The 16,169-nt window shown below is 39.7% G+C and overlaps 1 protein-coding gene across 1 annotated transcript in view; it reads right to left on the bottom strand.

Annotated features, from left to right (window-relative positions):
- FBXL2 (F-box and leucine rich repeat protein 2) overlaps positions 1-16,169 on the bottom strand; it is a 79,706-nt gene that overhangs the window by 18,483 nt on the left and 45,054 nt on the right.

Genomic DNA, 16,169 nt, shown 5'->3' with positions numbered 1-16,169 from the left:
TCAGTAAAAAATTCAAAGAATATATATATTGCAATAGGCACTATACAATCATTGTGATTTTTATTAGACGTGGCAACTACTTTCATACAGTAAAAAAACCAAACAAACAAAATTACCCAAATCAAGAATAAAGAGAGGAACTTTCACTACAGATGTTACAGATATTAAAATGATAGTAAGAGGGTATTACTCACAACTTTATGCCAAAAGTTCTAGAACTTAGGTGAAATGGACAAAATCTTTGAAAGGTAAAAACTACACCAAAGCTCACTCAAGAAGGAAGAGAAAACCTGGACAGTTCTATATATATTAGAAAAATAGAATTTGCAGTTAAAACCCTTTCACAAAAGAAACATGCAGGCCCAGCTGGCCTCAATGGTGAATTCTACCAAACATTTAAGAAAAACAATACAAATTCTACATAAACTTTTCCAAAAAAAGTGAAGAGGAGAAAACACATTTCAACTCATTCTATAAAGGCCAGTAGTACCTTGATACCTAAACCAGACAAAAATATCACAAGTAAACCACAGAACAATATCCCTCACAAACAGAGGTAAAAAATTTTAACAAAACTTTAGCAAACAGGATCCAACAACATGTTAAAAATACAGTACATGACAACTCAAGAGGGACCTATCTGAAGGGTGGAAGGTTGGTTTAACATTCAAACATCAACCAATGTAGGAAGAAGGGGATCAAGATAGCAGAGTAGGAGGATGTGGAGCTCACCTCCCCCATGAACACATCAAAAATACGTCTACATGAGGAAAAATTCTCACAGAAAACGAACTAGAAACTGGCACAACTCCTAAACAATCAAAGCTGCAAGAAAAATCTCCATGTAACTGGGTAGGACCAAAAAAATGGCAGGGGGCACAGGGTGGGGGGAGGGCATCAGGTCGGGATCTGCACCCCTGGGAAGGATCTGAAAGAAGAGAAAGTCCACACCGGTGGACCCTTGCCCTGGGGAGGAAGCAAGTCGACTCACAATCTGGGCATCCCAGGCCTGGGGTCTTGCAAAAGAAGACAAGCCCCCTTGCCTGCTGGGAATCCACTGAGGCACAGAAGGGCTGGAGTAGCCTAGTCTCTACTTGTGAGGAGTGTGCACGTTCTGGCTTGCTAACAATCAGGGCGGAGAGAGCCTTGCACTGGCGGCTGCCGCCTTGCTGCACTTCCCAACCTGAAGGGGAGAACACCTCGGCCCTGCTCACTCCACGCCACAGCCTGGTGTGAGATCTGGGCAAAGATTCAGTCTAGCTATGCAGACACACACCTAGGGTGTGATCCAGGCAGAGCGGCAGATACCACTGTCAACATTCACATAGGGCAGCGGGTCTAGCTGTGGCAGACACTGTATGTGTGCACACTGGGGAGCACTCCAAGAATGTGCAACAGCTAAGTGCTGCATCCCAGGCAGACAGGCCCTGGGCAGCAGTATGCATGCAGCATTTCATTTTCCAGCAAGAGCACTCTGACTCCACCCAAGGGCTCCACCTCTAGCTGAGCCCTAGACCTGGGGCAGACAGGTGCTGTGAGAAGACTACCACAGAGGCAGCCCAGATCTCAGGTGGCAGCACAGTCACCTCAATTCCTGCAGCCACAATGCCCTGGCCCCGAGCCCCAGCCTACTCCACACCATGGCCTTGCGCTAGATCTGGGATAAACACAACAGAGAAAGGGATGCAACCTTGGGCTGCTTCAGAGCGGGACTGCCGATGCCTACACAGGTGGTACACAGGTTGTACACAGGTTTGCTGTGACCACACAGGCTCACCTGCTTCAGCAATAAGCTCCTTTGGCGCAGGACATGCCCTCAAGGACAATGGAGCCTGATCAAACCTGACCCTCAGAGCTCCTACTCCAACATCCAGGGAGCAGACCCTGCCCTCGACAGGGTAGTGACAACGATGCAGCAAACAGAAAGCCCCGCCTCACATCCAGCACAAGCTCAATACACTACACCACCAAACACAGCCCCTATCTGTGTTTGTACCCTATCAAGGGTATACCACCCAGCACACTCTGAGGAAAGATGTGGCTGGCATCCATACCAAAACCAGCGCTCACACCAAAGACACTGGACACAAACTGTCTACACACTGATGCTCCCACATAAAAACAGCCCTTCAAAACCACAGTAGATGTTTCTCCTAAATTCATAGAGACAAAGAAAGTTAAGTAAAATGAAAAAGCAGAGGAACTACTACCAATTAAACAGTGACAGAAATCTCCTGAAAGAACAAATAATGTCTACTAGACCCCAAATTCAAAAAGGAGATAACAAAAAAGATAAAGGAATCAAGAAGGATTAGCAATAGAAATATATAGCAAGGTCACTGTAACAAGGAACTAGAAACTATAAAGATGAACCACTCAAAAGCAGACAATTCAATTGTTGAGAAAAACCAATCTAGAAACAATGGAGAGCAGACTAAAAGACACAGAAGAATAAATAAGTGATCTGGAAAACAGAATAATGGAAATCACCCAATAGAAGAGCAGACAGAAAGACAAATGAAAAAAACTGAAAGCAACATACAAGATCTATGGGATAATATAAAGCATGCCAACCTACACATAATAGGGGTTCTGGAAGGAGAAAAGGAAGAGAGGGGGATAGAAAATGTATTTAAAGAAATTATGGGAGATTGGATCAAGATGTTGGAGGAGTAGGACATGGAGCTCACCTTCTCCCACAAATACATCTACATGTGGAACAGTTCTCACAGAACATCTACTGAATGCTGGCAGAAGACCTCAGACTTCCAAAAAGGCAAGAAACTCCCCATGTACCTGGGTAAGGCAAAAGAAAAAAAAAAAGAGAGAAAAAATCGAGACGCAACCTGCACCCCTGGGAGGGAGCTGTGAAAGAGGAAAGGTTTCCACATACTGGGAAGTCCCTTCACTGAGATCAGCTGGGACAGAGGGGGAGCTTCAGAGCCTTGGAGAAGAACGCAGCAATTGGTTTGCAGAGGGCAAAGTGGAGAGAGACCTGCGCAGAAGGTCAGTGCTGCCCAGCACTCCCTGGCCTGAGACGCTCATCTGCTGGGGCAGGAGAGGCTGGGTGCAGAGGCTCAGGCTTCGGAGGTCAAATCTGGAGGAGAGGACTGGGGCTGGCTGCATGGAGACACCCTGAGGGGGCTAGGGTGTGGTGAGACACAACCAACGGAGTATGGGACGAGGCCTGGGCCCACCAGAGAGGCAGGGCACAACTGTTGGGGAGCACTCAAAGGGCAGGCCACCATAGGAGGTTCTTTCTCCATGAGCTCCCTCAGGCAGCAGGGCACCACCTACACGAGCTCCAGGGGCTGGTGTGAGCCACCGCACTGCCATCTCAGACCCCAGAGGCAGGCGCAGACCGCCGCTGCCACAGAGGGTCCCGTGACCAGGCACCAACTCCTGCCCCCAACTCCCTGGGAACAACCACGACCACCGCTGAGGGTACCGCAACCCAGTGCCAACCACTGCCCTCCCCTCCCTAGGAGCGAATGCAGCCCGCCACCGCTGCCACCAAGGGTCCCGCGACCAAGAGCCAAGCACTGTCCCTGCCTTCCTGGAAGCATGAATGGAACATGCACCTGACACCCCCTATCAAGGGGATAACAACCAGCACACGTGGAGGAAAGAGACAGCAAGCATCCAAACCAAAAACAGCCCTCACAGCAAAAAAATATTGAACCTACACAAGCTATGCAGGGAGGCTCCTGCATATAAACAGCCCTCCGTGACTACAGTAGATAATTGTTTCTCCTAAACTCACAAAGTAAAAGAAATATAAGCAAAATGAAGGAGAGGAACGATTCCCAGTTAAAAGACCCAGAGAATTCCCCTGAAGGAACAAACAATGAAACAGACCTCTTCAGTCTAACAGACACTGAGTTCAAAAAGGAACAAATGAAAATACTGAAGGAATCAAGAAAGGCTACTGACAGAAATGCACATTACTGTAAAAAGGAACTAGAAACTATGAGGAGGAGCCAAGAAAAATGAGAAAACTCATTTGCCAAGATGAAAACTGAGCTAAAGGCACTGAATGGCAGAATAAATAATGCAGAGGAAAGAATAAGTGATCTGGAAGATAGAATAATGGAAATTACCCAATCAAAACAGCAGACAGCATAGGCTTCCCTGGTGGTGCAGTGGTTGAGAGTTCGCCTGCCGATGCAGGGGACACGGGTTCGTGCCCTGGTCCGGGAAGATCCTACATGCCGCGGAGCGGCTAGGCCCGTGAGCCATGGCCGCTGGGCCTGCATGTCCGGAGCCTGTGCTCCGCAACGGGAGAGGCCACAACAGTGAGAGGCCCGCGTACCACAAAAAAAAAATGAGGGGATGGAAAAAGATATTTCATGCAAACGGAAATAACAAGCAAGAGGGAGTTACAATATTCATATCAGACAAAACAGACTTTAAAGCAAAGGCTATAAAGAAACATAAGGAAGGACACTCCATGCTGATAAAAGGACCAACACAAGAAGAGGATTTTACACTTGTCAACATATATGCACCTAATATAGAAGCATACAAATACATAAAACAAATACTAACAGACATAAAAGGAGAAACTGACAGGAATTCAATAACAGTAGGAGACTTTAACACCCCACTCACATCAATGGACAGATCTTCTAGACAGAAAATCAATAAGGCAACAGAAGTCCTAAATGATACAACAGAACAGATAGACTTAATTGATATTTTCAGGACATTACATCCAAAAACAAACAAACAAAAAACAGAACACATTCTTTTCAAGTGCATATGGACTGACCACATACTAAGGCACAAAACTAACCTCAACAGATTTAAGAGTATAGAAATTATTTCAAGGGACTTCCCTGGTGGCGCAGTGGTTAAGACTCCACGCTCCCAATGCAGGGGGCCTGGGTTCGATCCCTGGTCCAGGAACTAGATCCCACATGCGTGGCGCAACTAAGAGTTTGTATGCTACAACTAAGGAGCCCATGTGCCGCAGCAAAGGAGCTGGTGAGCCACAACTAAGGAGTCCGCCTGCCACAACCAAGACCCGACACAACCAAATAAATAAATAAATGTATATTTTTTTTTTTAAAAAAAAGACAAGCCTCTCACCCTTAAAAAAAAAAAGAAAAAAATTATTTCAAGACTCTTCTCTGACCACAATGGCATGAAACTAGAACTCGACCACAGGTTTCATTGTGACAAGGGGCACAAAACTTGTGGCCTTCCTATGAACAAATACCAAACATGTGCTCCCCTGCACCTCCATGTGGCTGCTGGGCAGGACCAGTGGGACAGGGCTCAAAACTGGAAGAAAAGCTACAGTATTTAGTGGGGGAGTTTGCCACCTAGAGCCGTGGTTCATGTATGGGCAGGTCACGAGTGGTCTTATAAACATAAAGGCTTTGAACCTCTCTTTTCAAGGAGAAAGAAAAAAGAACAATAGATTTGAACTATATGCCATTCCGGAAAAGGCAAAACTATGGAGACAATAAAAAGATCAACAGTCGCCAGGAGTTTGGGAGATGAATACACAAAGCGTATAAGTTTTTATGAGCAGTGAAAATACTTTGAATGACATAATGATGGATATATGTCATTATACTTTTTGTCCAAAATAGAATGTGCAACATTATTCACTTCATTAAAGTGAACCCTAAGGTGAACTGTGGACTTTGGTGGGTATGATGTGTCAATGCAGTTCATCCCTGTTTTTTTTTGTTTCTTTTTTAAAAAAGTACCCCTCTGTTGATAATGGCTACGCATGTGAGGGGACTGGGTATATGGGGAATTTCTGTACCTTCCTGTCAATTTTGTTGTAAACCAAAACTGCGTTAAAAAAAGTCTCAAAAAAAAAATTAACACTCAGGGTAGACCTTTTTGGCAAAACATTTCTTTCACTTTTAAGTATACATATTATATATGTATGTGTGTTTGTTGGACTGTGATGTAAAATGTATTTTTTAGATCAGAACAGTTTGCAGGCCACTGTAGTTAAATTATACTGGCAAATAAAGGCACAAATTAACCTCAAAACAACAAAAAAAAAGAAAGAAAAGAAATCAACCACAGGAAAAGAAATGAGAAAAAAATGATTACATGGAGACTAAACAACATGCTACTAAAAAACCAATGGATCAACGAGGAAATCAAAAAGGAAATTAAAATACCTTGAGACAAATGACAATAAAAACACAACCACACAAAATCTGTGGGATGCAGGAAAAGCAGTTATTAGAGGGAAATTCATAGAGATACAGGCCTTCCTCAAAAAACAAGAAAAATCTAAAATAAACAACCTAACCTACCACCTAAAAGAGTTAGAAAAAGAAGAACAAACAAAACATAAAGTCAGCAGAAAGAAGGAAATAATAAAGATCAGGGAGGAAATAAATAAAATATAGATTAAAAAATCAATAAAACCAAGAGCTGGTTCTTTGAATGGGTAAACAAAATTAACAAACCTCTGGCCAGGCTCACCAAGAAGAAAAGAGAGAGAACCCAAATAAACAAAATAACAAATGAAAAAGAAGAAAGCTCGACTGATACTTCAGAAGTACAAAAAACTCATAAGAGAATACTATGAACAATTATATGCCAACAAATTTGACAACCTAGAAGAAATGGACAACTTTCTAGAAACATACAGCCCATAAAAATTTAATCAAGAAGAAACAGATAATTTGAACAGACCAATCACTAGGACTGAAATAGAATCTGTAATAAAAAAAAAAAACACCTCACTACAAAGGAAAGTCCAGGACCAGATGGCTTCACAGGCAAATTCTACCAAACATACAAAGAAGAATTTATACCGATTCTTCTCAAACTCTTCGAAAAGACTTAAGAGGAGGGAACACTCCCAAAGACTTGTGATGAAGCCACCATCACCCTGATACCAAAACCAGACAAAGTATCACCAAAAAAAGAAAAAAATCCTCAACAAAATATTAGCAAACCAAATTCAACAACACACACAAAAAATCATACACCACAACCAAGTGGGATTCATCCCAAGTTCACAAGGATGGTTCAACATATGCAAATCAATCAATGTAATACACATTAACAACAACAAAAAAAATCAAAAACCACATGATCACCTCAATAGATGAGGAAAAAGCATTTGACAAAATTCAACATCCATTCATGATAAAAACTCTTACCAGGGGCTTCCCTGGTGGTGCAGTCGTTGAGAATCCACCTGCCAGTGAAGGGGACACGGGTTCGATTCCTGGTCCGCCAAGATCCCACATGCCGCAGAGCAACTAAGCCCATGCGCCACAACTACTGAGCCTGTGCTCTAGACCCTGTGAGCCACAACCATTGAGCCCGCGTGCCACAACTACTGAAGCCTGCGTGCCTTGAGCCCGTGCTCCACAACGAGAGAAGTCACCACAATGAGAAGCCCACGCACTGCAACAAAGAATACTCCCCGCTTGCCACAACTAGAGAAAGCCCGCGCACAGCAACAAAGACCCAACACAGCCAAAAATAAATAAATAAATAAATAAATTTTTTAAAAAACAAAACTCTTACCAAAGTGGGTATACCAGGAACATATCTCAACATAATAAAAGCTATTCACGACAAACCCACAGCCAATATAATACTCAACAGTGAAAAGCTGATAGTCTTCCTGCTAAAATCTGGAACCAGGATGCCCACTCTCACCACTTCTATTCAGCATAGTAATGGAAGTCCTAGCCACAGCAATCAGACAAGAAGATGAAACAAAAAGTATCCAAATTCGAAGGGAAGAGATAAAATTGTCACTATATACAGATGACATGATACTATATATAGAAAACCCTAAAGACTCCACACAAAAACTACTAGATCTAATAAATGAATACAGCAAAGTAGCAGGATACAACATTAGCACTCAGAAATCGGTTGCATTTCTTTACACTAACAATGAAATATCAGAAAGGGAATGTAAAAAAAAAAAAAAAAACCTTTTAAAATCACACCAAAAAAAAAAAATACCTAGGAATAAATTTGACCAAGGAGGTGAAAGACTTATCCACTGAGAACTATATAAAACTTATACACTGAGAACTATAAAACATAATAAAGGAAATTAAAGAGGATTCAAAGAAATGGAAGATATCCTATGTTCTTGGACTGGAAGAATAAATATTGTTAAAATGGCCATAGTACCCAAAGCAATTTACAGATTTAATGCAATCCCTATCAAATTACCAATGACATTTTTCACAGAACTAGACAAATAATCCAAAAATTTATATGGAACCATAAAAGACCCAGAATTGCCAAAGCGATCCTGAGGGGGAAAGAAAAAAAAAAGCAGGAGGCATACCTCTTCCAGACTTCAGACTATACTACAAAGCTACGGTAATCAAAACAGCATGGTACTGGTATAAAAACAGACATATGGATCAATGGAACAGAACAGAGAGACCAGAAATAAATCCACACACCTATGGCCAATTAATCTTTGACAAAGGAGGCAAGAATATAAAATGTGAAAAAGCAAGTCTCTTCAGCAAGTGGTGCTGGGAAAGTTAGACAGGTGAACGTAAATCAATGAAGTTAGAACACACCCTCACGCTATGCACAAAAATAAACTCAAAATGCCTTAAAGATTTAAACATAAGACATGACACCATAAAACTTCTGGCCAGGCTCACCAAGAGCATAAGCAAAACATTCTCTGACATAAATGTTTTCTTAGGTCAGTCTTGCAAGGCGATAGAAATAAAAACAAAAATAAACAAATGGGACTGAATCAAACTTACAAGCTTTAGCACAGCAAAAAAAAAAAAAAGACAACCTACAGAATGGGAGAAAATATTTGCAAATGATGCAATCATCAAGGGCTTAATCTCTAAAATATACAACAGTTCATACACTTAACAACAAAAAAAAACAAACAACCTAATCAAAAAATAGGCAGTAGACCTTAACAGACATTTCTCCAAAGAAGACATACAGATGGCTAGCAGGCACATGAAAAGATGCTCAACATCACAAATTATTAGAGAAATGAAAATCAAAACTACAATGAGGTACCACCTCACACCAGTCAGAATGGCCATCATTAAAAAGTCTACAAATAACAAATGGTGGAGAGGGTGTGGAGAAAGGGAACCCTCTTACACTGTCGGTGGGAATGTAAGTTGGGGCAGCCACTATGGAAAACAGTATAGAGGTTCCTCAGAAAACTAAAAATCAAATTACTATATGATCCAGCAATCCTACTCCTGGGCATACCCACAGAAAACTGTAATTCAAAAAGGCACATGCACCCCTATATTCATAGCAGCATTATTCACAATAGCCAAGACATGGAAACAACCTAAATGTCCATCAACAGATGAATGGCTAAAGAAGACATGGTACATATAGACAATGGACTACTACTCAGCCATAAAAAAGAATGAAATAATGCCATCTGCAGCAACATAGATGTAACTAGAGATTATCATACTAAGTGAAGTAAGTCAGAAAAACAAATACCATATGATATCACTTATATGTGGAATCTAAAATGTGGCACAAATGAACCTATCTATAAAACAGAAACAGACTCACAGACATAGAGATCAGACTTGTGGTTGCCAAGGGGGATGGGGAGAGGGAGAGGGATGGACTGGAAATGTGGGGTTGGTAGATGCAAACTATTACACTTAGAATGGATAAACAACAAGGTCCTACTGTATAGCACAGGGAACTATATCCAATCTCCTGGGATAAACCGTAACAGAAAAGAATATTTTAAAAAAAGAAAAGAATATTAAAATATATATATATACACATACATATATATGTATGTATAACTGAGTTACCTTGCTGTACAGCAGAGATTGGCACATTGTAAATCAACTATACTTCAATTAAAAAAAAGAAAGAAAGAAACTATGGCTGAAAACTTCCCAAACCTAAAGAAGGAAACAGATATCCAGAAAGCACAGAGGGTCCCAAACAAGATGGACCCAAACAGACCCACACCAATACATACAATTAAAATGGCAAAAGTTAAACAGAGGATTCTAAAGATAGCAAGAGAAAAACAAAAGAGTCATTTACAAAGGAACCCCCATAAGGCTATCAGTTGATTTCTAGCAGAAACATTGCAGGCCAGAAGAGAATGGCATGATATATGCAAAATCCTGAAAGGGAAAAACCTGCAACCTAGGATACTCTACTGACCAAGCTTATCATTTAGAATAGAAGGAGAGATAAAGAATTTCCCAGACAAGCAAAAACTGAAAGAATTCACAATACTAAGCCTACTCTAAAAGAAATATTATAAAGGATCTTCTCTAAATAGAGAAGCAAGAAAGCTAAACAAAAGAGAAAATCACAATAGGAAAGGCAAATATACAAAAAGATTGAAGATCACTTAAATAGATTAGTACATAGATTAAAAAACAATCAAAAAATTTTGTAGACGCAATTATAAATACAATAAATAGTAAAAGAATAAGCATTAAGATGTAAAATAGGACATCGAAATCACAAAATGTGGGGGAGGGGAGTATAAAAATGTAAATCTTGGGAATTCCCTGGCGGTCCAGTTGTTAGGACTCCGCACTTCCAAGCCAGGGTGCACAGGTTTGATCCCTAGTCCAGGAACTAAGATCCTGCATGCTGCACGGCGCAGCCAAAAAAATTAAATTAAAATTAAAAAGTAAATCTTTTAGAATGTGTTTGAACTTGTATGACTATTAGTTTAAAGCAAGTAGATATAGTTATGGGTCAGCATACTTGAACTCCAGGGTAAACACAAATCAAAAATATACAGGAGATTCGACAAAAAACAAAAAGAACGGAACTCAAGCATGCTACAAAAGAAGAACATAAAACCACAAAAGAAATGAACAAAGAAGAACTACAAAAACTGGAAAACAGGAATTAAAATGGCAATAAATACATACCTATTAATAATTACTTTAAATGTCAATGGGCTAAATGCTCCAATCAAAAGACATACAGTGGCAGACTGGATAAAATGTAAGAACCTACAATACGCTGCCTACAAGAGACTCACTTCAGGGCAAAAGACACACACAGAGTGAAAGTGAGGGGATGGAAAAAGATATTTCATACAAATGGAAATGACAAGAAAGTGGGGGTAGCATACTCATTTCAAACAAAATAGACTTTAAAACAAAGGCCATAAAGAAAGACAAAGAAGGACATTATATAATGATAAAGGGTTCAATACAAGAAGATATTACACTCTTTAACATAAATGTACCCAACACAGGAGCACCTAGATACATAAAATACTAACTGACATAAGGGGAGAAATGGACAATAATACAATAATAGTAGGAGACTTTAACACCCCTGACATCAATGGACAGACTATCCAGACAGAAAATCAGTAAGGAAACAGAGGTCCTAAATAACACAACAGAACAGTAGAACTTAATTGCTATCTACAGGATACTACACACACACGCACCCAAAGGAATACACATTCTTTTCAAGTGTGCATGGAATATTCTCTAGGATAGATTACATACTAGGTCACCAATAAAAGCCTCAACAAATTTAAGAAGACAGAAATTATTTCAAGCATCTTTTCTGACCACAACCAGAAACTAGAATTCAACCACTGAAAGAAAAAATAAATGAACAAATATATGGAGATTAAATGACATGCTACTAAAAAAAGTGGGTCAACAATAAGATAAAGAAATCAGAAAATACCTTGAGACAAAAGAAAATGAAAGCACGACCTACAAAATCTATGTGACACAGCAAAAGCAGTTCTAAGAGGGAAGTTCATAGTGATATAGGTCTTCCTCAAGAAACAAAAAAATCTCATATAAGCAAACTAAACTACCACCTAAAAGAATTTTAAAAAGAACAGACAAAAACCCAAAGTCAGGAGAAGGAAGGAAATAACAAAGATCAGAGAGGAAATAAATAAAATACAGATTTTTTAAGAAACAGAAAAGATCAGGGACTTCCCTGGTGGTCCAGTGGTTAAGACTCCACACTCCCAATGCAGGGGCCCTGGGTTTGATCCCTGGATGGGGAACTAGATCCCACATGCATGCCGCAACTAGGAGTCCGCATGCCGCAACTAGGAGTGCGCATGCCACAACTAAGGCCCCGCATGCCACAACTAAGACCCAGCACAGCCAAAATAAATATAAATTTTTTTAAAAAGAGTTCTCATCACAAGGGAAAAAAATTTTTTTTTTAAAGAAATAGAAAAGATCAATAAAACCAAGAGCTGGTTTTTTGAGAAGATTTTTTAAAAATCAATAAAACTCTAGCCAGTCACCAAGAAGAAAAAGAGTGGACCCAAATAAACAAAATAAGAAATGAAAGAGGAGAAATAAGAACTGATACCACATAAACAGAAAAAATCATAAGAGAATACTATGAACAGTTAGATGCCAACAAATTCAACAACCTAGAAGAAATGGACAAGTTTCTTAAAATATGCAGCCTGTCAAAACTGAGTCAAGAGACAGATGATTTGAACAGACCAATCACTAGAAATGAAATAGAATCTGTAATTTAAAACAACAACAACAAAAAACCCTCCCTGTAAACTAAAGGCCATGACTGGATGGCTTCACTGGGGAACTCTACCAATCATACAAAGAAGAACTTATGCTGATCCTTCTCAAACTCTTCCAAAAGACAGACGAGAACACTCCCAAAGTCATTCTATGCAGTCACCATCACCCTGATACTAAAACCAGACAAAGACACTATGCAAGAAAATTACAGGCCAGTATCTTTGATGAATATAGATGCAAAAATCCTCAACAAGATATTAGCGAACCAAATCCAACAACACATAAAAAGGATTATATACCATGATCAAGTTGGATTCATTCCAGAGTTACAAGGATGGTTCAACATATGCAAATCAATTAACGTGATACACCACATCAACAAAAGACAAAAGCCACATGATCATCTCAAAAGATGCAGAAAAAGCATTTGGCAAAATTCAGCATCATTCATGACAAAACACTCTTACCAAAGTGGGTATACGGGGAACATATCTCAACAAAATAAAGACCATTTATGACAAACCCACAGCCAACATAATACTCAATGGTGAAAAGCTGAAAGACTTCTTGCTAAATTCAGGAACAAGACAAGGATGCCCACTCTCACTTCTACTCAACATAGTATTGGAAGTCCTAGCCACAGCAATGAGACAAGAAACAAAAGGTATCCAAATTGGAGTGGAAGAGGTAAAACCGTCACTATTTGCAGATGACATGATGCTCTATGTAGAGAAGCTTAAAGTCGCCACATAAAAACTATTAGAACTAATAAATGAATTCAGCAAGGTAGCAGGATACAAGATAAATATACAGAAATCTGCTGCATTTCTTTACACTAACAATGAAATACCAAAAAGAGAAAGTAAACTAAAAAAATTCCATTTAAAATTGCATCAAAAAAAAAACAACCTAGGAATAAACTTGGCCAAGAAGGTGAAAAACCTATATGCTGAAAACTATAAAACATTAATAAAGGAAACTGAAGATAATTCAAAGAAATGGAAAGATATCCCATGGTCTTGGATTGGAAGAATTAATACTGTTAAAATGGCCATACTACCCAAAGCAATCTACGGATTTAATGCAATCCCTATCAAAATACCCATGACATTTTTCACAGAACTAGAATAATCCTAAAAATTATATGGAACCACAACAGACCCAGAATTGCCAAAGCAATCCTGAGGAAAAAGAACAATGCTGGAAGCAGAAGCATAACCCTTCCAGACTTCAGGCTATAGTACAGAGATACAGCAATCAAAACAGTGTGGTACTGGCACAAAAACAGACATAGAGATCACTGGAACAGAATAGAGAGCCCAGAAGTAAACCCATATACCCACAGTCAATTAATCTACGACCAAGGAAGCAAGAATATACAACGGGGAAAAGACACTCTCTTCAGCAAGTGGTGTTGGGAAGCTGGACAGCTGCATGTAAATCAGTGAAGTTAGAACACTCCCTCACACCATGCATAAACTCAAAATGGCTTAAAGACTTAAATATAAGACATGACACCATAAAATTCCTAGAAAAGAGCATAGGCAAAACATTCTCTGACATAAACTGTAGCAATACTTTCTCAGATAATTTTCCCAAAGCAAAAGAAGTAAAAGCAGGGCTTCCCTGGTGGCGCAGTGGTTGAGAGTCCGCCTGCTGATGCAGGGGACACAGGTTCGTGCCCCAGTCCAGGAAGATCCCACATGCCGCAGAGCGGCTAGGCCCGTGAGCCATGGCTGCTGACCCTACGCGTCCAGAGCCTGTGCTCCACAACGGGAGAGGCCACAACAGTGAGAGGCCTGCGTACCACAAAAAAAACCCAAAACAAAACAAAAAACAAACAAACATTACAATCAAAAAATTCGCATAAGACTTAAATAGACATTTCTCCAAAGAAAACATATACATGGCCAAAAACCACATGGAAAGATGCTCACATCACTAATTATCAGAGAAATGCAAATCAAAACCTCAACGAGGTATCACCTCACAGTGGTCAGAATGGCCATAATAAAAAAGTCTACAAACAAGGAATGCTGGAGAGGGTATGGAGAAAAGGGAACCCTCCTACACTGTTGGTGGGAATGTAAATTGGTACAACCACTATGAAGAACAGTATAGAGGTTCCTTAAAAAACTAAATATAGAGCTACCATATGACCCAGTAATCCCACTCCTGGGCATATATCTGGAGAAAACCATAATTAGAAAAGATACATGGACCCCAATGTTCATGGCAGCACTATTTACAATAGCCAAGACACGGAAGCAACCTAAATGTCCATCGACAGAGGAATGGATAAAGAAGATGTAGTACATATATACAATGAAATATTACTCAGCCATAAAAATGAATGAAATAAGCCATTTGCAGCAACATGGATGGAGCTAGAGATTATCATACTAAGTGAAGTAAGACAGACAGACAAAGACAAGTATCACATGGTATCACTCATATGTGGAATCTAACAAAAAAAAATGGTACATGAACTTATTTACAAAACAGAAACAGACTCACAGATTTCAAAAACAAAGTTATCGTTACCAAAGGGGAAATGTGGAGAGGAGGGATAAATTAGAAGCTTGGGATTAACGTACACACACTACTATATATAAAATAGATAACCAACAAGGACCTACTATATAGCACAGGGAACTCTACTCATTATTCTGTAATAACCTGTATGGGTAAAGAATCTGAAAAAGAATGAATATATGTATAACTCAATCACTCTGCTGTACACCTGAAACTAACACTATATTTAAACTAAATATACGCCAATAAAAATTTTTTTTAAAAGGCACTGAGGGCTTCCCTGGTGGCGCAGTGGTTAAGAATCTGCTTGCCAATGCAGGGGACACGGATCCCACATGCCGCAGAGCAACTAAGCCTATGCACCACAACTACTGAGCCTGCGAGCCACAACTACTGAAGCGCGCGCTCCTAGAGCCCGTGCTCCACAACAAGAGAAGCCACTACCATGAGAAGCCCGTGCACTGCAACGAAGAGTAGCCCCTGCTTGCCGGGGCTCTCTGAATCATGATTCTGTGATTATGCTTATCATTATTTCTCACAGTAATCTGGCCTCACGTATTAAAAATTTATATAGATATTAACATAGATTTCTGCTCTAAAATTTATGGTAAACCAATAACAGTCTTAGCTTTACAGCATAGTTTTGATATAGTTTCACTTTATAGGATAGTTTTTTCCTCATCTTGGCTCTATTCCAAGTGCCAAGATGAGAATGTGTTTCTTTGAAATTCCTCACTGACAATCCATATCTTCACACTTATTTTAGTTTCTTTAATGGAACCACTATTAGATTTATGTTCTCTATTACAAGTCGTCTTAGGACCTATTCGGTACATTTAAGCTTCCTGTTAAAGCAGAATCAATCTATTCCACTGGTTTACAAAGCTTTTGAAGTATCAGAAAATTCTGATGACCTGAATTGATTAAAAAAAACAAACCCTGTGTTGCATAACAGAGGGAATGTTTTGATCCTTAAAAGATATTGATATTATGAATTGATTTTCTTAGCAATGGTGCAGATGTTTCAATTACAAATTCTACTGTCTGAAATTACTGTACACTGCACATTCTTACTGGAGGTCTGGAACTGATTATACTGTCATATGCTTAAGTCTCCAAGAGGTAGTCCGCTCCAAGATTCTA

This window comes from Stenella coeruleoalba (genome assembly GCF_951394435.1).
Source record: "Stenella coeruleoalba genome assembly, chromosome: 10".
NCBI classification, from domain to species: domain Eukaryota; kingdom Metazoa; phylum Chordata; class Mammalia; order Artiodactyla; family Delphinidae; genus Stenella; species Stenella coeruleoalba.
The sequence above is the reverse complement of the archived record's forward strand: the minus strand, read 5'-3'. Positions and strand labels throughout refer to the sequence as shown.